Source organism: Pleurodeles waltl, chromosome 8 (genome assembly GCF_031143425.1).
Source record: "Pleurodeles waltl isolate 20211129_DDA chromosome 8, aPleWal1.hap1.20221129, whole genome shotgun sequence".
Classification (NCBI taxonomy): Eukaryota; Metazoa; Chordata; class Amphibia; order Caudata; family Salamandridae; genus Pleurodeles; species Pleurodeles waltl.
In genome coordinates, this window is record NC_090447.1 from 1,498,839,662 (window position 1) to 1,498,859,975 (window position 20,314).

A 20,314-nucleotide genomic window follows, 5' to 3' on the forward strand; every position below is an offset into this window, starting at 1 on the left:
CCACTTTACAGACAAGAGTTCTTCAGTATGAACAAGAATACCCTGTGCTTACTGACATATTGCCTCTTTATGAGTATGATTTTATAAACTATACTGATGCAGATTAGCCGGCAGTTGAAGTTAAACCATACTTATTGGCTTGCGCTGCAGTATTTGGTATCATGAAAGATGGAGTATTTCATGCACAGAAAATATTCATACAGTCCTTATGGGATTGCACCACCCAACTGGCTGAATTGAAAGCTTTAGTTCTGGCACTGGAGAATACGGATCCAGAATTACCCACACTTGGTTCCTGATTTGTATTGCTATGTCCAGTCTTATAATGAAAATCTACATATTGGCACCTGAATAGATTGAGGGACTCTAAAGGTGATACTATCAAACATAAATTGCTTTGAGGAAAAGTGGCACATCTTAAAGATGTGTGTCAGTCTTGTGTTATCCACACACTTAGCCATCAAAGTATTGGAATACATGTTGCTGGGAATTCACTGTCAGACTAAGCTGCCAAATCAGTGGTCAGTACTGCTCTTGTAGTTTAAATTAATCGTTCTCACACAAGGGTGGATGATGATGACATGGTGGCTGTCATTGCATCGCGCAGTGACAGTCCAATGCCTAAAAAACATCCAGCAAAATATTCCTATCTGAGTGACCAAAATATTCCTTTTGCTCGCATTTCTATGGTGAGAGATCAACTGATTCCCAACCAAGCCACAGCCTAGAATTAATTATTGCTGCACACGAGAGATTGGCCTCTGCCAATGCTAGTGTGGCAGGTACAGTTTCCTTACAGCAGAAACGCTGTTGAACGCATGGTCTGTGTAAACAGGCAAAACATTAAGTCCTCAATTGTGACATTGATCAGCAATTTAAAGGTTCCACTGCTTCACGCCCACCACAGACGTCCCCTCTAATTTCCAGAGACCCCCTCCAATTTGTACATTTGGATAATTGCGGACCTCTGAATTCAGATGGTGCATTTAAATGTTTTCTACTGGCCGTAGATTTAAGTTCTAGATTTTTGTGGGTGTGGCCACAGTGATAGGCTGACACTCCAACTTTTCTAAATATTTGCTGTAGTTATTTGGACATATCCAATAGCAGCATTCTATTCTGCTGATTTACAGCATTTGCTTCTAAGGCTGAGCCACGATACCATGGGAACCTTGGATGTTTCTGTGCATCATTCCTTTCCCTATCATCCAGAGGTAAATTTGATCGTGGAGAGGAATAACCTTGACTTAAAACAGTCCTTAACAGCTAGAATACTAGGTTCAGGTCGTTGTTCAACCCATGATTAATATGGAGTTCAGAGAGCTTTAAATATGCTTACAAGTTCTTTGGGTGGTTGGACTCCTTACGAGGTCCTGGTTAGGGTCCAGATGTACGTTCTAGATCTTCAATAGCATGAATGTTTTGCTGTCTTACAGGAATAAGAGTTCTGGGATGAGCGCTCAAATGAAATTTCCAAAAAGTATGCATTTGACGGAGTGAAGGAGCAACCAGCACCTTCTGGCTCAATTTCTTAAAGTTGGGGATCTAGTTTGAAAGAAGATTGCAGACAAAGCAATTTGGCCCGTCTTGTTGAACACCGTTGCCAGTAATTTTTTATTCAAAACACCAAAACTGTGATTTTTTTTTTTTTTTTTTCCATCGTTCCTGGTTAAAAAAGAAAAATGGTTTAAGCTACATCGTGTGGCCAGTTCTACACAGTAGGCCACCAGGACTTCTGGATGGTTCCCTACCTCTCACTACCCTGCAGGAAATGCTGCTACAAGTATTAAGCTATACAAATATTGCTTCTTCTCAGCTGGGACTTGAATTTATGAGTTCCTGTTGCTGCTGCTAACACAGGCTACTAGTCAGACTCAAGACTACAGTTTTCAGCTGCCGCTTCTAATAATGAAGTTATTACCATCTACCTTCGGGTATGCCTGTTAGTACTCCTTTACCACCTGAGGTCCCTGTTTTTGCACAGACTTCCTCTTGTTACTTTGTCAATATTGATGATTTTTCTTTGAATTCCAGAAACACTTCACTGCATGCTTGTTGTGCATTTCTTATTTGCTGATACAGACTTATCTGGTTCCTCTGTGGCCCTATATTTGGGTTGCCATTTCAGTGTTTTTCTTTTTCATTTGGATGTGATTTGGTAGCTTTCTCCTTGATCTTGAATGGACAATACCTTCCTGAACACTCTGCTCCTGAACTAGTAGCTGAGGTGCTGAAACCTCATTCTTCCTCATTGTGCTAAGAGACCTGTCCCTTGTGAGAATCTCTGCATTTTCTGTCTGACGGAATAATTTTGGATAAGGTACCATTTGATCTTTTTAGTCCTACAGAAACATTGCAAATTCCTTGTGTTTAAAATTGCTATGGATGACCTAATTACCGATGGGGCCGTATCTGATAAGTTGGACTTGGAAACTGTAAGAAGCATGCTTTCTGAAGTAGAAAATTATACTGTATTTGAAATTGAAAATTTGTATCTGAATTCTGCTAATTATGGTGAAATGTTTTGTCACAGAGCTTGTTCTGCACACACACTTTAACGATCCAATGAGAACATCGCCCAACACTACCAGTGGGTAGTTCAAAAACATATTTGAGAAAGTTTGCATAATTTTCAGGAGACAACCCTTGAGACCTGAGTTATAAGCTTATCCCTTCCCCAGTGGAGAAAAACATCTTGACCCAAACAAAATTGATTTGCTCTGACTCCTTCATTTCCCAATTGATCCTACAGGATTATGAGTATTGGAAAGAAAACATTGATTTGAAATCAATTTGGGGCAAAATGGCACTGGCAAGTCCAGGGCATTGATGTCTTATTGAGAACCTGTCTAATCCCTAGACAATTCATTTTTCTGAACAAAACAGTGCAGCAAGCAACTTGCTTGGGTCGGCCTAAAATGAACATACCTAGCATTCTCTCCATTGCCATTTGGCAAAGTTTTGCAAATTTTACAGAAGAGCAACTCATTGACATGATTCAGAATGGCACATGTAAGGATTATATTTCAGATCCGAGTGGGTGGTTAGTGTGGCCATTCCACACTAATGCATTTCATGCACATTTTTTTTAACTACTCCTTGGGTTTTAAAGGAAGGAGACTAGACCCCCGGTCGCCTCACATTTATTCACTAAATAATATTGTATCATCTGAATTCAGTATCATCCAGAATGACCTGTCTGTTATGCAACATGGGTAAAGTAAGCTGAGGTCAGTTAGGCAACTGAGTTAGACATTGCAGGTTTTAAAATCTAACCATGTGCCATGGAAATTATTGAATGCAATAGTTGTTTTTGCCATACAATTTAACGCACTCAGAAAGACTGACCTCAAAATAAGACTGAACTTATACATTGTTGAACATTAGGCTTATAGAAAAATTACCCTTTTCAGTAGCCGAAACACCATCTGATGTATGGTTGATCCACTGATTTATGTTAGCAATTTTTACATTTCAGTTTACTTCTTGTCTTAAACATTTCCAAGTAAGCAGATATGAAGCTTGGGAGGAGAATTTTGTTCACAAGTCATGGCTTTTACCTTTCGATTGCAAACGTGAGTGGGGCAATTAAAGCCTTCCTTAATGGAAACAAATGTGAAGCTTTGTTTGGCCATTCCTTACTTTTTTAAAGAGATGGTGCTACATGGCAAGTGCTATATGTCCATGGCCAATTCTGCGTGTTCTCTCAAGGAGACCCAGTCTACTTGGTTTAGCCAGTGTTCCGAATACTCCTAAATGGGAGTTGTTTGCTACTGAATGACCAATCTGGTTGTGGGATGAAACCAGGCGTCCCAAATGTGGTGACGGCTTCCAGGGTCATGACCTGCTAAATAACGTCTTATTTCCACCCACACTCATGGTTCAGGAAATTACCTTATTGCCCTGCATCCCTGTTTTTAATGTTAACTTTGATAAGCTAAGATGACTAAAAGCCTTATTTTTTAATGACTGAAAGTCTTATTGTTTAAGGACAATGTTGTATTAACTTCTGCTTAAGAAGCTTTTGATCTTGAAGTTGCAAGGTCTTCCTCTGAAGTCCAATTGCTATTGTGCACAAACTTAGCACAACATTTTGGTTAACTTGTTCCCCGAATATTCAGTGCTTCAAATATAGTTTAAAGTGATTGGATGTGACTTTGTGAGTCTGTTCCAGTCTATATTCTGACTAATACCGTTCCTTCTGCACTCTTTGGTTTCCAGTGTTTTTGGAGGCATTCCAATACTTACTCCTAATAGTTGCTATTGTGGTCCTATTTCTGTTCCTGGAGGTTCTTTCTCAAGGCCAAATGTTGATGACCTGCCATGTATCCTGCTTTTTCATGAATGCATGATTCAGTACTTAGGAGTGTCATTGCTGCAGGAACTGGATATGAACTGGTCTTTGTCCTTTAGACCTGTGTGGTTAGAATGCAGTACAGCCTGTGTTCTGCTGTCTGCCCTTTCGAGTGTGCACTGGACTTTTCTGGCTATGCAGTTGGTTCAATCTATGGATCTGCATGATTGTCTTTTGAGCACCCACCTTCAGTGCTGTTGTATGAGGCTGCCATTGCTACTGGATGCATATTATGAATCATTGTTAACAGTTGATATGGATGCTTCAAATGCTGGATTCCTGTCCTCTGACGTTGCGGCTGCGCTAGTGGCAGTAATGCCTTTAGCATCTGCACATTGTGTCTTGCACTGTCTATTTTAGATTGCAAATTTTAGTTTGGCATCTTTCTCTGATGGTCTTCTTACATAGTTTTACACTTAAGCCATAATATACTGAGAAGACACAGTGCAATGCAGCCTATTCCTTTTAAGCTTTGCTGCCATGAAGTCTGCACACTCTGTCCAAGGCTCGACTCACACAAAGCAATGCCCTTGTATCAAGATTTTCTGTTGGAGATATCTCCTAAGCTACAGACAAATCATTGCATCAACTCCCCACCTATGACACAATATGATATGAACAATGTTATCATTCTGAAAACTACCTCTGCTTCATTCAGCAGAGGAGCACTTCTGCTGGGATTATCCTGGAACGGGTGCACTACCTTAGATGCAGCCCTGCTGACTTTGACCTCCTTCCTGCAAAGGACAATACTTTGCACTACATCAGACTGGATTCCTAGTACATTTTACCCAGGAATTGGGGCTGTGTGTGGGTTGGAGGGTAGTCTCTCCCAATTGATCTGGCAGAGGCTACTCACACTATGCTCTCAATAGTGTAGGAAGTAAGATAGGAGGGTAACAATGCAGTAACATTGTCATTTCTGTACCATCCTCATTCTGCTTTACCATGTTTTGTTTAATCTGTCTAATAATCACAGCTCATGCTACCTATAAAAGAATGATTGTTTCAATAAGTGTTCAAAAATACATTCCCGTATTTTTCTTGTCTTACCTTGGCCAAGCAAAATGCCAACAAAAGGGTAGATCTATTTCCAGGATTTCCTTGGGAGTCAGGTGGGGCATGTTTGAGGTTGCCAACATCTGGTAGCACTGTGAGCTAGCTAGGAATGGTGTCAGCATTTCCTGATGGTATGCATGGACTTTGCCTATATCCTGAAATTTGTTGATCTGATGCACAGTCCTACTTGATTCATAGGAACTGTAGAATAGTGAGGCAGTGATTGTAAAAATTCACAATAGCACGCGACAGTCTGTCATCGTGGCAATAAGACGTCCTTGCTGGCGTGCAGACGTCGGTTCCCTTTTTTCTGCACCTTCAACTCTGTTTTTTTCCTGGTTCTCGAACAGCTACTTTTTCGAAGGTGTCTTGTACTTGTTACAATGTCTCTGCCAAAGAAATCCGGTTTTAAGCCTTGTTGTGAGTGCTGGGGTCGAATGTCAGTCACAGATCCTCATGAAGGCTGCTTGTGGTGCCTAAGTTCGGACCACGATGTGGAGGGGTGCGTGTCCTGCCAGAGGCTGAACCCAAAGGCCTTAAAAGGAGGAGAGGCTAAGCTCTTAGCAAATCCTAAGAGGGGACACAAGGGTCCTCTAAGATCTAAGGCAAGTCCTCGTTCTCCTAAGAAGCCGTGCTGGCACGATTCTCGATGCTGTTCTTCCAGAGATCGGTCTCGGTCCCCTCAGAGACTGTGGAAGGTCAGTCCAACTATCACTCCCCAACCTCAGTCCACAGGTTTCTCTGGTGCTGTCACTGATTGAGGTAGCAGAGTCCCCGGCGAGTCCTCCAACTCACTTTTAACCCATCCCGTTGGCTCAGGAACCGGTGGAGCAAGTTTCGGATCTGACCCAAGTGCCTCAAGAGGAGCAGAGGTTTCCTGCCTTCCCGACTCCAGGAGCGGATCTGGCGACTTTACTTAATGCTATGTTTTTGCATTTTTAACTAGGCTATGGCCCCTGCTGGTGAATCAGTTGGTCCCACTGGTCCATTAGTGTTCTCTTTGGGTTTGCCGGTGCCGTACAAACCGCCTCAGTTTGTACCCTTCTATCCGGCTAAGAGTGCTGGTTTGGCGCCGATGACTTAGTCGCCTCAGATGATGGTGCTGACGACGCAGATGGAGTCAATGCCGGTGCCGGATGGATCCCGGTCGGAACGCACCATCTTCTCCACCATGTCCATCTGCCTTGAAGCCGGTGTCCTCGACGTCTAACTCTGTTGGCGCAGAGATTGGAGGCCAGATTGAGATCAAGAAGGAGAGCCTTGAGGCTCTTAGAGCTGGAATTCCAGCAACAGCTGTTAAAGGAAGGCAAGATTCCTGAGCCTATGGGGGAGTTTCAGGGTCAGGGCTCTGCAAGTGGACTGTATTCCTCCCCTGATTAGGATCTTTCATCCCTGGGTGAATTTAGAGGTGGCAGCATCCTATCACACTGTTATTAAGAAGGCTGCTGAATTTATGGAACTTCCGTTACCAGCATCGGAAGTGAAGACAAACATCTTGACGGAGGTGTTCCATCCTTCCTGTACTTCTGCGGAGCCCCTAATCCCTTTTAATAATGCCCTTACTGAGCCTGTTTCAGACATTTGGAGGAAGCCTGTCACAACTCCAGTAGTTTCCAGGACTGTCGCTAGGAGGTACAGGGTGGCTCCTGGGGATCCTCAATTTTTAGCCCCACATCAGACTCCTGAGAGCTTGGTGGTTCAAGCTTCTTGTTCTGCCCGATCTGCACCTAGCTCGTTTCCTGCTACTCCATCGGACAGGGAGTCTGAGAGAATGGGGCAAGCAGCCAAGAAACTTTTTTTGCCTTATGTAGTATGGCCCTGAAATCGGTCAATGCTACCTGTGCGCTGGGGAGGTATGTTCATGCCCTGATGGACACGGCAAGAGCTGTGGTGCCGAGCTTGCCTCACGATGTGCAGGGGCAGTTTGAGCTCCTTTTGAACACTCAAGCAGTGGCCAAACAGATTATCCAGTCAGGTCTGGTTTCAGTGGCCAGGGCAATTGGCACTTCGGTGGAGACCAGGAGGCATGTGTGGCTTAGGGCTTTTGGCTTTTCCAGGGACGTTCACACAACTTTGTTGGACCTTCTGTTTGGATAAAAGTTGTTTGGGTCAAAGGCTGACTCTGCTTTGGAACGTTTAAAAGACAGCAGGGCTGCTTCAAGATCCTTGGGGCTACAGGCTTCAGCATCCACACCCTTTCGATCCTTTCGGAGGTTTAGGGGGTTTGGCCGTGGAGCATCTTTTCGGGGACGGTCAGAGTCCAATACTCAAAAACCTGCCATCCCGCTCTATAGGTCTTTTAGAGGGCAGGGGAGGGTTAGAACACAAGGAGATACCCAGCAACATCCTGCCTCATCCTCTTCATTTGGGGGAACCCACAAGGAAAGTAGCCCTAGTTTTCTATCCATCTAGGATCATTCTTCTCCTGCAGGGGGTAGGATATTTAATTTCCTCCACGAGTGGGAGCTAGTTACATTGGACTCTTGGGTACTAAATATTGTGGGGAAAAGTTATGCCCTTCCTTTTTGGGAATTCCCTCCCGGTCATTCTTTTTGTTAGGAAGCTAATCTCCTGTTTCTTCAGCAGGAGGTACAAGTCCTTTTCTTAAAGGGTACAGTTGAGTTAGTTCCAGAGCAGGAAAGGGGTCAGGGATGCTATTCGAGATAATTCCTGATTCCCAAGAAGGATGGTCAATTGAGACCTATCCTGGACCTGAGGATTTTGAATTGGTTCCTCAAACAGGAGAAATTCAAAGTGCTGACTCTAGCACAGGTACTTCTGGCGTTGAACAAGGAAGACCGGATGGTGTCTGTCTACTTGCAGGATGCTTATTTTCATATCCCCATTCTAAAGTCGCACAGGAAGTATCTCCGGTTCATGGTAGGGTCGCAACACTACCAGTTTGTGGTCCTTCCTCTTGGTCTTACTTCTGCACCTCGGGTCTTCACAAGGGTGATGGTGGTGGTTGCAGCGGACCTAGGAAGGAAGGGAATACCTATTCCCTTACCTGGACGATTGGCGGATAAAAGCCAAGTCCCCAGAGCTTGTGCTGCATTACTTGCAAATGACATCATGGTTGTTCAACGTGGGCTTTATGGTAAACGTGCCCAAGTCTCACGTGGAGCCCTCAGAGCCCCCTGTTCATAGGGGCAGTACTGGATACCACATTGAATCTGGCCTTTCCACCGCCTCGGTGGATTCAGAATATTCAGGTGTTGATTCCAATGTTTCAAAATGGAGCGGTTGTTGCGGTCCTCAAGGTCTTACGTCGGCTCGGTCTGTTTGCTTTTTGCATTATGTTGGTCACTCATACATGTTGGCACATGACGGCTCTCCAATGGTGCCTCAGCAAGCAGTGGTTTCAACACAAAGGGGATCTCGAAGGCAGTTTTGTCTATCACTTCCGGTGGCCACGGTCATAACGGATGCTTCCACTCTAGGGTGGGGAGCTCATCTGGGGACCTGGAGATCAAAGGTCGTTGGTCTCCAGTGGAACAGATGTTTCACATCAATCTGTTATAATTGAGGGCGATACGTCTGGCTCTCAAGGCCTTCCTCCCATCCCTTTGCAGTCAGTCAGTTCAATCCTTGACAGGCAACATTACTGTGATGTGGTACATCAACAAGCAGGGAGGAGTGGGGTTGTACCTTCTCTGCAGAGAGGCTCTGCGGCTCTGGTCCTGGGCACAGGAGCATCTGATTTGCATAGTTGCAAACCATCTGGCCGGGGTTCTCAACGTATGTGTGGACAGTCTCCGGCAGCATTTCTTGATCGCGAGTGGTGTCTCCATCTTCTGGATGTGGGGTTTTCCACAGATCGACCTGTTTGCCACTTTGGAGAATGCGCACTGCCCGTTCTGCAGCCTCCAGTATCCGGTGCAAGAAGCATTGGGGGACATGTTTCAGATGTCTTGATGCGACCTGTTACTTACGTGTGTCTCCCCTGACCCACACCCCCTCCCTCCCCCAATACCCTATACCCTTTATTCCTCGGGTTCTGAATTAGTTTATCTAGATCGGGCCAAAGTCATTTTAATAGCTCCGGATTGGCCAAGAAGGGTGTGGTGCTCAGACCTTCTCTAACTCTCATTGTGACCTCCGCTCCGTCTCCCTAACAGGGCAAACCTCTCGCAGAGGTAGGTTCTACATCCCCGTCTCCAGAGCCTGCACCTACATGCCTGAAGATAGAACTGGGCAATCTGAGTTCCTTTTCTCTCCCTCCAGAAGTGGTGGATGTTATCTGATCGGCCAAGCAACACCCTACCAAAACTGTCTACGCAAATAGATGGACAAAATTTGTTACTTGGTGTGGAGAGAGACAAATTGATTCCTTAAAGGCCCATTTGGCTGATGTTTTGCTTTTTGCCCTTTCCTTGCACAGAAGGGTTGTGCATTTGCAACTGAAGGGTTATTTAACGTCGCTGTCTGACTTTCTGTGCTTTCCTGATCAGCCTTAATTATTTAAGTCTCCTATAGTTGGGTTTTTGAAAGGCCTGACTAATAAGTTTCCTCTCACTCCGTTTCTCATGCCTCAGTGGGATTTGAATTTGGTTCTTACTTTTTTAATGGGTTCACTTTTTGAGCGTATGCGTTCTTGCCCATTGAGATTTTTAGTTTTGAAAACCTTTATTCTTACAGCCATCACGTCTGCTAGACGTGAGTGTGAGCGCCAGGCTCTTAGTGTGAAACCTCCTTTTACCTCCTTTCATGCTGACTAGGTGGTACTGAGAACCAGGGCGGCTTTCCTTCTCATAGCTATTACTCCCTTTCATATGGGGCAATCTATAACGCTGCCTTCCTTTTACCCTCCTCCCCATCCTTCAAAGGAGGTGGAAAAACTCTAGATCCAAGAAAGGCTTTGAGTTTTTACATTGAAGGGTTTAAAGACTTTAGTATTGATGATCAACTCTTCGTTGGGTATGTGGACACGATGGGCAAAGCCGTCCACAAGAGAACCCTTTCCAGGTGAGTCATTCTTTGCATAAAGATTTGTTATTCACTGGCAAAGAAGGTTCCTCCAGGGCTAAGTCTGCCACTTTGGCCTTGGCTAGCGGTGTGCCAGTTGTGGATATTTGTAAGGCAGCAACTTGGGCTTCCCTCCACACTTTCACAAAGCATTATTGCTTGGATTTGGAAGTTAGGAGAGACAGTCATTTTGCACGTTCTGTGCTGCAGGATTTCTTGGTGTTACAGGCCTGGCACCTACCTCACAGTGGGGACTGCTTTGGGACTTCATAAGGTGAGGAATCCACAGGTAGTTGTATCTGTCAGAAGAACAAGTTACCTTCGGTAATGCTTTTTTTGGTGGATACAGTAGCTACCTGTGGATTCCTCAGTCCCACCCGTCTCTCCGTTGCCGGTTTGGTCATACCAAGACTTCTTTTATTTTGTCTATATGTTTTTGGTGTTATTTTTTATTTTTTTATATAAACAAATATTGTGGTTTATATTTGTATTGGTATATATATATATATATATATATATATATATATATATACACACACACTGTACTTGTGAAGTCTGTTTTCACCTGTTTGCCTTGAAGGCATGTAAAGTCTTGAAACTGTCAGCACGCCGGCGAGGACTTACTAATAGCCACAATAAAGTCAGACTGAGTCGCGTGCGGAGCTGTGCAATTGTAATGTCCTCATCGACGTGAAGAGCTGGGAAGGAAGTTTTCCGTTGAATGCTCACACTTTAGGAGAATTCTGAAGGTGAGGAATCCACACCTAGCTACTGTATCCACCAGAAAAAGCATTACCGAAGGTAAGTAACTTGTTAGTCTGGGGTTTAGAAGGCCTAATGTTGGGCTGTGATCTAGAGGAAAATATTGGGGGTATTAACTATGGGATAGAAGGTGTCTAGGAAGGCTAGTGACATGCTTTCAGTTCCTCCAATCTAGTACTTTGCAACTTTTTCATGATTTGCATTTGTATGATGCACAAAATGGCACTCTGTAAGGAAATGCCTCCTTGGCATGGTTTCCCCCTGAGTTTTTGCCTTTGATACCAAGTTATGATTTGAAAGTGTGCTGAGGCCTGCTAATCAGGCCCCAGCACCAGTGTTCTTTGCCTAACCTGTACCTTTGTCTCCACAATTGGCACACTCTGGCATCTGGGTAAGTCCCTTGTAACTGGTACCCCTGGTACCAAGGGCCCTGATGCCAGGGAAGGTCTCTAAGGGCTGCAGCATGTCTTATGCCACCCTGGGGACCCCTCACTCAGCACATGCACACTGCTTGCCAGCTTGTGTGTGCTGGTGGGGAGAAAATGACTAAGTTGGCATGACACGCCCATGGCATAGATAAGTCACCCCTCTAGCAGGCCTTACAACCCTAAGGCACGGTGCACTATACCATAGGTGAGGGCATAGGTGCATGAGCACTATGCCCCTACAGTGTCTAAGCCAAACCTTAGACATTGTAAGTGCAGGGTAGCCATAGGAGTATATGGTCTGGGAGTCTGTCAACCACAAACTCCACAGCACCATAATGGCTACACTGAAAACTGGGAAGTTTGGTATCAAACTTCTCAGCACAATAAAGGCACACTGATGCCAGTGTACATTTTATTGTAAAATACACCCAGAGGGCATCTTAGAGATGCCCCCTGAAAACATACCCGACTTCCAGTGTTGGCTGACTAGTTTTGCCAGCCTGCCACACACCAGACATGTTGCTGGCCACATGTGGAGAGTGCCTTTGTCACTCTGTGGCTAGTAACAAAGCTTGTACTGGGTGGAGGTGCTTCTCACCTCCCCCTGCAGGAACTGTAACACCTGGCAGTGAGCCTCAAAGGCTCACCCCCTTTGTTACAGCGCGACAGGACATCCCAGCTAGTGGAGATGCCCGCCCCCTCCGGCCACGGCCCCACTTTTGGCGGCAAGGCCGGAGGAGATAATGAGAAAAACGAAGTCACTGGCCAGTCAGGACAACCCCTAAGGTGTCCTGAGGTGACTCTGACTTTTAGAAATCCTCCATCTTGCAGATTAGGGCTGTGCCCCCCTCCCATCAGGGAGGAGGCACAAAGAGGGTGTGGCCACCCTCAGGGCTAGCAGCCATTGGCTACTAACCTCCCAGACCTAAACACACCCCTAAATTGAGTATTTAGGGGCCCCCAGAACCTAGGAAGATAGATTCCTGCAACCTAAGACAAAGGACTGCTGGCCCTGCAGAGAAGACGGAGACACCAACTGCTTTGGCCCCAACCCTACTGGCCTGTCTCCCCACTTCAAGAAAAACGGAGACGCGTCCCCCAGGGTCCAGCGACCTCTGAAGCCTCAGAGGACTACCCTGCATCTAAAAGGACCAAGAACTCCCGAGGACAGCTGCCCTGTTCCACAAAGATTGAAACTTGCAACAAAGAAACAACTTTTAAAGGACTGCACGTTTCCCGCCAGAAGCGTGAGACTTTCCACTCTGTACCTGATGCCCCCGGCTCGACCTGCGGAGAAACAACACTACAGGGAGGAATCCCCGACGACTGCGACCCTGTGAGTAGCCAGAGTTGACCCCTCTGAGCCCCCCCCCAGCGACGCCTGCAGAGGGAATCCAGAGGCTCCCCCTGACCGTGACTGCCTACTTCAAAGAACCCGACGCCTGGTAAAGACACTGCACCCGCAGCCCCCAGGACCTGAAGGATCCGATCTCCAGTGCAGAAGCAACCCCCAGGTGGCCCTCTCCCTTGCCCAGGTGGTGACTACCCCGAGGAGCCCCCCCCCCCCCCCCCCCCCCTTGCCTGCCTGCCTGCTTCGCAGAAGAGACCCCTGGGTCTCCCATTGAAACCAATTGCAAACCTGACGCCTGTTTGCACTCTGCACCTGGCTGCCCCTGTGCCGCTGTAGGTGTACTTTTTGTGCTGACTTGTGCCTTCCACCCCCCTCCCCGGTGCCCTACAGAACCCCCCTTGTCTGACCACCGAAGTTGCGGGTATTTACCTGCTGGCAGACTGGAACTGGGGCACCCCCTTCTCCATTAAAGCCTATGCGTTTTGGGCACCACTTTGACCTCTGCACCTGACTGGCCCTGAGCGGCTGGTGTGGTAACTTTGGGGTGGCCCTGAACCCCCAACGGTGGGCTACTTTGGACTCCACTTTGAACCCTGTAGGTGGTTTACTTACCTGCAAAACTAACAAATACTCCCCTCCCCCAGGAACTGTTGAAATTTGCACTGTCTAGTTTCAAAATAGCTTATTGCCATTTTTGCCAAAACTGTACATGCTATTTTGCTGATTCAAAGTTCCTATGATACCGGAGTGAAATACCTTTCATTTAAAGTATTGATTGTAAATCTTGAATCTGTGGTTCTTAAAATAAACTAAGAAAAGATATTTTTCTAAATAAAAACCTATTGGCCTGGAATTGTCTTTGAGTGTGTTCCTCATTTATTGCCTGTGTGTGTACAACAAATGCTTACCACTACCCTCTGATAAGTCTACTGCTTGACCAAACTACCACAAAATAGAGCATTAGATTTATCTCCTTTTGCCACTGTCTTACCTCTAAGGGGAACCCTTGGACTCTGTGCACGCTATTTCTTACTTTGAAATAGTACATACAGAGCCAACTTCCTACAGCCCTCACCTGTGGGTATAGTGCTGTAAGGTCTGCTATAGGGGTGACTTCCCTATGCCACAGGCAGTGGTTTGTGGGCATGGCACGGCACCATGAGAATGGTGTCATGTCTACTTTGTGTGTGCTGGTGGAGAGGAAAAGGCAATCTGCAAGGCAGTGTGCATGGACTGAGTGAGGGGTCCCCCAGGGTGGCATAATACATGCTGTAGCCCTTAGGGACATTCCCTGGTCACAGGGCCTCTGATACCATGGGTACCTTTTTAGAAGGGACTTAACTGTGTGCCAGGGTTGTGCCAATTGTGGATACAAAAGTACAGTTTTAGGGAAAGAACACTAGTGCTGGGGCCTAGTTAGCAGGGTCCCAACACACTTTCAATCATAATTGGCATCAATACTAGGCAAAAAGTGGGGGGGGTAACCATGCCAACACTGCCTTTTTCCTACAGTACCTGTCACAGACAGGGCAGACCCCCACATGGTTTGCCTCTGGTGCCTCTAGCTGGGCTAAAACTCCAAGTGCTCTTCCTACTGCCACTTCATTTGGGAGTGTTCACTAAAGCTCCTGGTTGTACTGCGTCACCCCTCTCTGGCACTCCAGGTCCCAGTTAGGAGGAGGGCTCCGGGCCTGTTTGCATAGCTGTTCCAAGCGATTGTCATCGTGCTCAGTCATAGTCTGGTAAGTCCCACCAAAAAATCCAAAACAAAAAAATTTAAAGCTTAAGTGCTCTTTGACATCACTGCTCCAGCTCAAGTATTCAGGCAAAGCGAAAGAATGCCACTGCTGTAGACCTTGCTTCCACAGGTCTGCCACAGAGCCAGAGTCTGGGTCTGCTCCCCATCTCCTTGAATTTCCTGAAGCCAGAGCGACCCCCTCTCCCAATTGAAGGAATTTTGAGTCCATGCACCTGATATTTGGTAAGACTGGCTGCTCTGGAGTGCCTTCAGGCCCAGTGGGTTCAGCTGGTCCCTTCCACTGGATTCCTACCGGCGTGTCTGTCATTTGCGCCATTTGGGACCCTTTGGTCCATTCCTGGTACGCCTCCAGTCGAGAGGTTGCGAGCCGTCTGTGCCTTTCTTCCTGCCGACTCCCCTTGGCACTGCCGTTCCTATTGTTGTACCTGACTCTTATGCAGCACCAGACTTGCACCAGTAATGTTGACTCTGCACCGGCCGGAACTCCCGTTCGGTTGGTGCCAGGGCCTTCTTTCTTCAGCAGGCCTTGTAAGAGTATGATTGGGAGAGATGAGAGGATCCTTATGGCTAACCCCAACCCCTTGTAAGAGCCAGAAGAGAACTGGTATAAGGAACTGGCATGAGGATCTGGCAGATGCTAGTGATTTGGACACCTCCCCAGACTCTGGCTTAGGTTCGTCTTTGGCTATGAATGAAAGGTCTTTCTTTGCAATGGTGGTGAGAAGGGGGAAACTTAGGTCCTGGACTCTAAGCTGCCTTTAGTGGCAGTGAAGATGAACATCTTGACAGAGGAGCTTCAGCTGGGAGTCGCTGCTACAGAACCATTTAATGAAGTCCTCAGATGTCCTGCTCTGAGCTTGGACCAAGCCCACCACAGGGGCTTCTATGGACATGCCCATACCAGTTGCTGTTGTCCACCCATGGGCACCTAGCTTTCCTCATCCAGCACCCTACCCCAGAGAGCCTGGTTCTCTAGACCTCCACATCTAGTCAGCCCTGGCATGTTCCCTACCACTCCACTGGATTGGGAATCGAAGAGGTTTGGACACCTTTGGCAAGAGGATGTTCTCTTATGCTTGCTTTGCTCTGATATCGCAGAACAACCCATGGCCCAATGTTTCCACACAGTTGAGGATTTGGTTGTGCAAGTGCTGCCCATTGTCTTGGGTGAGGCCCTAGCCATCCTGACCCTGGTTATTGGCAAAGGTGCAATAAAGCCCACCATATGCTTGTGGACTGGATACAACCTTCTTGCTAGGAAGAGCGGTTGCGTTGTCAGCTGCACTCCCATGCCATACCTGGCTGAGATGTACTGGCTTTTTGGGAGATGTCCAGGCATTTCTTCTGGCCATGCTGTTTAAAGGCATCCATCTCTTTGGTGACCAGGCCTATTCAGTTTTTTTTTTAAACAGCTAGCCACTGCCTGGTTGTTAGCATCTTCTCCTGCCCTATGCCTGTCCCACTCACCTTGGCTACAGTAGGGACTATCAACCACATCCTTTCCCGCCCAGTCACCAAGACCAACAGGCTTCCAAGTCCTTTTGTGGCCAGTGAACACGGTTCCCAGAAGCCCCGTTGGACTAGAGGTCTGCCAGTCTGCCAATCCTGTTAGCTGCAGCCTCAAAAACCCTCTTGTTTGCCCTCTCACTGCTATGGACAACAAGATTCAGCACCACCTGCCCTCCTGGCAGGCAATGCGATCGAACAAATAGGTGATCCCAATTCTTTAGTGGGAGTTAAACCCTTCCTTTCATTGAAACCCAGGAGCATGGCACCATCCCCAAATCAGCTGATGGAGGATCACTTCTCTAATCAGTTAGCAATTGCAGGCTACAGGAGCCGTCAAGGAGGGTGCTGGCATCAGAAATTGATTGCTATTCCCGCTACTTTTTGACGCCCAAAAAGGATGTTTTTAACCCTCCATTAGACCCGTGCCCTATCGGCTAATTCAAGATGCTCATGTTAGCTCAGGTCCTGTCTGCAGTGGACCCTGAAGACTGGTTGGTGTCATTGGACTTTCAGGATGCCTTTCACATACCCGTCTTGCCTACCCACAGGTGTTTTCTGCACTTCATGGTGGGAAATAAGCACTTTAAATTCTTTGTGCTCCCTTTTGGCCTTTCAAATGATCCTTGGGAGTTCACAAAGGTGATGGCGGTTAGTCATAGCCCATCTGCAAGTCAGAGCTGCAGTGCCCGCGCCCCCCCCAAAAAAAAAAAACACCCACCACCACCTCATCGGCTTGAGTGTTTCAGGCGGGCTTGCCCTAGGCTGTATTCACCCATCTCCAGACTACTGCAGACCTCTTGCATTTTCTGGGGTTCCCTATCAACATGCCGAAGTCAAACCTAACTCTTGGGCACTCTTCCATCAGAGCTATTTTGAGTACAGTGCAGTTTCGGGCTTTTCCTCCAGAATGGCAAGTGCTAGATATTAAGGCTGATTTTCATGTTTCAGCCTCTATTCTGGATTTCGGTGAGATGGTCTCTGAGGCTGCTGGGCATCATGACCTCCTGCAGGTAACACATGGCTGCTGGTGTATGTGGACGCAAAATTCTCCTGTGGTGGCTCCTGGACAATGATTGGGTCAGCGGTAGATCCCCCTTGCTTCCCCATTAGGAGCCTACTGGTGACCGATGTCACTCCTGGGTTGGGGTGGCCATATGGGAGAGGTTGTGATCAAGACCAGTATCCAGCAGTGTCTCGGAAACTTCCTTGCGACCGAGACAATTGTGGTGTCACGCGGGGATGTGCTTAAGGGACTGCTCCCTCAAGTCCTTGGGATGCATGGCATGACAGTTGACACAGGCTTTTACCTCGTGATCACGCTCCAGGCACCAGTGACATACTAAATATGAGTCCTGTCACAAGGCTTGAGGACCAGTTTTCCTAGTGGACATACATGACACACCATGTGAGAAGTCAAACAACAAATCTTGACAAAAAGTTGATAAGATTTCATCCGAAAAGACTGAGTAGCTCTTCTCTACTTCTGAGCTGACTGGCACAGAAAGTCAGCGCACTGGGGTGCCACCTAGAGAGGATGAGCCCACTTCACTCCCAGTGTGGGCAACGTCAAGCGGAGCTGCATGACTACTTATCAGGTCCAGGGGGTAATGCTCTCAAACAAAATTCCCGATCCAGTCTGCCTGTAAATATTGCCAAGTTAAGGAATCTACAGTTGAATAATCTACCACGTAAGGTGTTAGTGGAGGTAAATAACTTGTTAATTAGTACAATTTGAAAGTCTTTTTAGGCAATTGAAGTAATGGGCCATAGAAGCAATGTTGTTCAATGCCATTTAAAGTCTAAAGTGGCGCAATCAGATTTTGAGTTAGTATCAGTCAGTTTACAAGAATCTCTCTTTAGTCTGGTATAAAGTGAAGCAAGTTGGAAGGCAAGGGTCTGTTTTAGTTGAGGAATGGGGATTGTCGTAGTGAGTCTTCAGTCTCTTTCCTTCTGAGTACAAACTCTACAATTGTTAAACTTCCTGTTGCAGTAATGAGTGCTGCTGCAGCCTTAGTGTCCTTTGCAACAAAATAGACTACTGTTTCTACAACAGCTAGACTGATTACATCACCACTCGTTGTCACAAGGCCTCCACTTGTAAACACTGTTAACCACAAGAATATAAAAAATGTTTATTCCACATTATTCGAGATGCAAAATCATCTCCACAAAAGATGGCTTTGTTATTGGAGGATAAACTCAGTTGGTCTAATTGCATGCTAAAGTAGAGCCATTGTTTTTGGAAATTTCACTGTCAAGAAAGAAACTGCTTGGAAATCAGTTGCAAGTCTTCATTAAAGAACACAAATGGTATGATGAATTCTATCAATGTTTAAAAAGTAAGCTGTGGTAGATAATCAACAGGGCAAAAAGAGAATGATGTAGTACCTGTACAACGTTGAAACAGGTGGCAGTTGAATATAGGTGTCTGCCCAGAAACGAAAGTAATACAGTTCGTTGATTGCAAGTGACAAAGATTTGGGTGACCTAAAAGTCTTAGTATCTAGTCAAAATAGGCAGTGCGAAACCAGTTTTTTCTTTGGCATGCGTAGTTACAGCTGATTTTCGCAGTCTCCGGTGACAAACCTCTTTGGTTTTTAAAGAGAAACTCCAACCATTCTCTATTGTTGGTGACGCTAAAAACATAGATTTATACACTGCTTCATAACCTCTGCAGTTCTGAATTTAAGCTGAGCAGCGGGACTGAATAATTTACAAGCAGTTTCTTTAAAATCTAATGTAAGCTAGTGGGCTAACTTTCTTCCATTGGATGTTCATGAAAGGTCACTTCCACTCCTGCTTGAAGGGGTCAAAGTTGAGCCACTCTTTCATTGGTCATTTGCCATTCGAGCAGTAGCTCAAATGTCAGTAGAAGCAGCAAGCAGTTTAAGCTACTGTTTTTGTTTATTTTGTTTAATTTGGTTTGGCATTTGGCCTGGTGGCTCGAGAATGCCTTTGGAAGAATTAGCGGATTGTAAAATTTCTCATGGCCAACTTTCAAATCATTGTGCCCTTCATTCTTCTAATTGGGCGCAGATGGAGGCAGTACCGTTCATGACGTTTATCTTGAAAGGTCAAAGTTTATAATGGCCTCAAACAAGACTCATGTCCTGGCCACAAACCCTATTCAGTAGACTTACCGACCAAACTTTGAGAACAAGTTTCTTTTTCGCCAAAAATAGATGGAGCTCACATTCTTCCTCCTCTAGCCAGAGGACTTGGTTACAGTGGATTATACACCAATAGCTCTCCAGTATTGGTGAGCTTAATTACATACAAAATGACTTAGCAGTATACTTTGAGAAAACCAAAATTCTGATCTTTGGAAGAAGAAATAAAATTCAGTTTGTTTATTTGTTGGTAACATTGTGGAGGGAGAGAACTCCTCTAAATATCTAGGTCTACTCTTCACCAGGTCTTTAAACTGGTCGCAACATCTGTCCATTCAGTTTCAGCTTGGGCTGTAGGAACTTTTGGTGGTTTGCTCAGGTTTAATCTGAATATGGACAGTTGTCCACGCACGTTTGATTGTTTCTTGGAACAGTAGCATTCTCCTTAAGGTTTAATATTGTGCTGAATTATGTGACCAGGGTGGATCATGGACTTTGTTGAATGATGTTCTTGAAACACATTTTAAATTTGCCTCCCACTATGATGACCCCAGCACTTACCAGTGAGTTTTGCAGTGTTTTTGCTTGAGGTTGTGATTTCATAAGTCAGAAATTTCCATATGTCTGAGAGAAGCGCAAAATAGACATTAGGCTATTTCAATATTAAAAAAACAAATCTATATTTTTTATTTTAATAGAGAGGAGCATAACGCTTATGGTGGTGCTCAGTGCATGGACACTTCTCCAACATAACAGCTTTAAAACAGTAGGCTTTGGACATTTTAATTAAGTCATTGGATGTATCTGGAGTTGCCTTTCAATTTCAAAAGGTGAGGTGATAAAAGTCCACTTAGACCACAACCCCCTAGCCCTCCTGTGTTTTCAACCTGTTTTGCCTCACGATTAAAAGATAACCGATGAAGTTGTTTGTGCTTTAAATCCTGATTTTGTACAATTGTTTGTCATTTATTAGATTGTTTAATGTTTTTAGCTTTGTGGTGCATGATTTTAAATCCC

The 20,314-nt window shown here is 45.7% G+C and overlaps 1 protein-coding gene across 3 annotated transcripts in view; it reads left to right on the forward strand.

Moving 5' to 3' along the window:
• MAEL (maelstrom spermatogenic transposon silencer) overlaps positions 1 to 20,314 on the forward strand; it is a 999,863-nt gene that overhangs the window by 420,125 nt on the left and 559,424 nt on the right. The window lies entirely within an intron of this gene.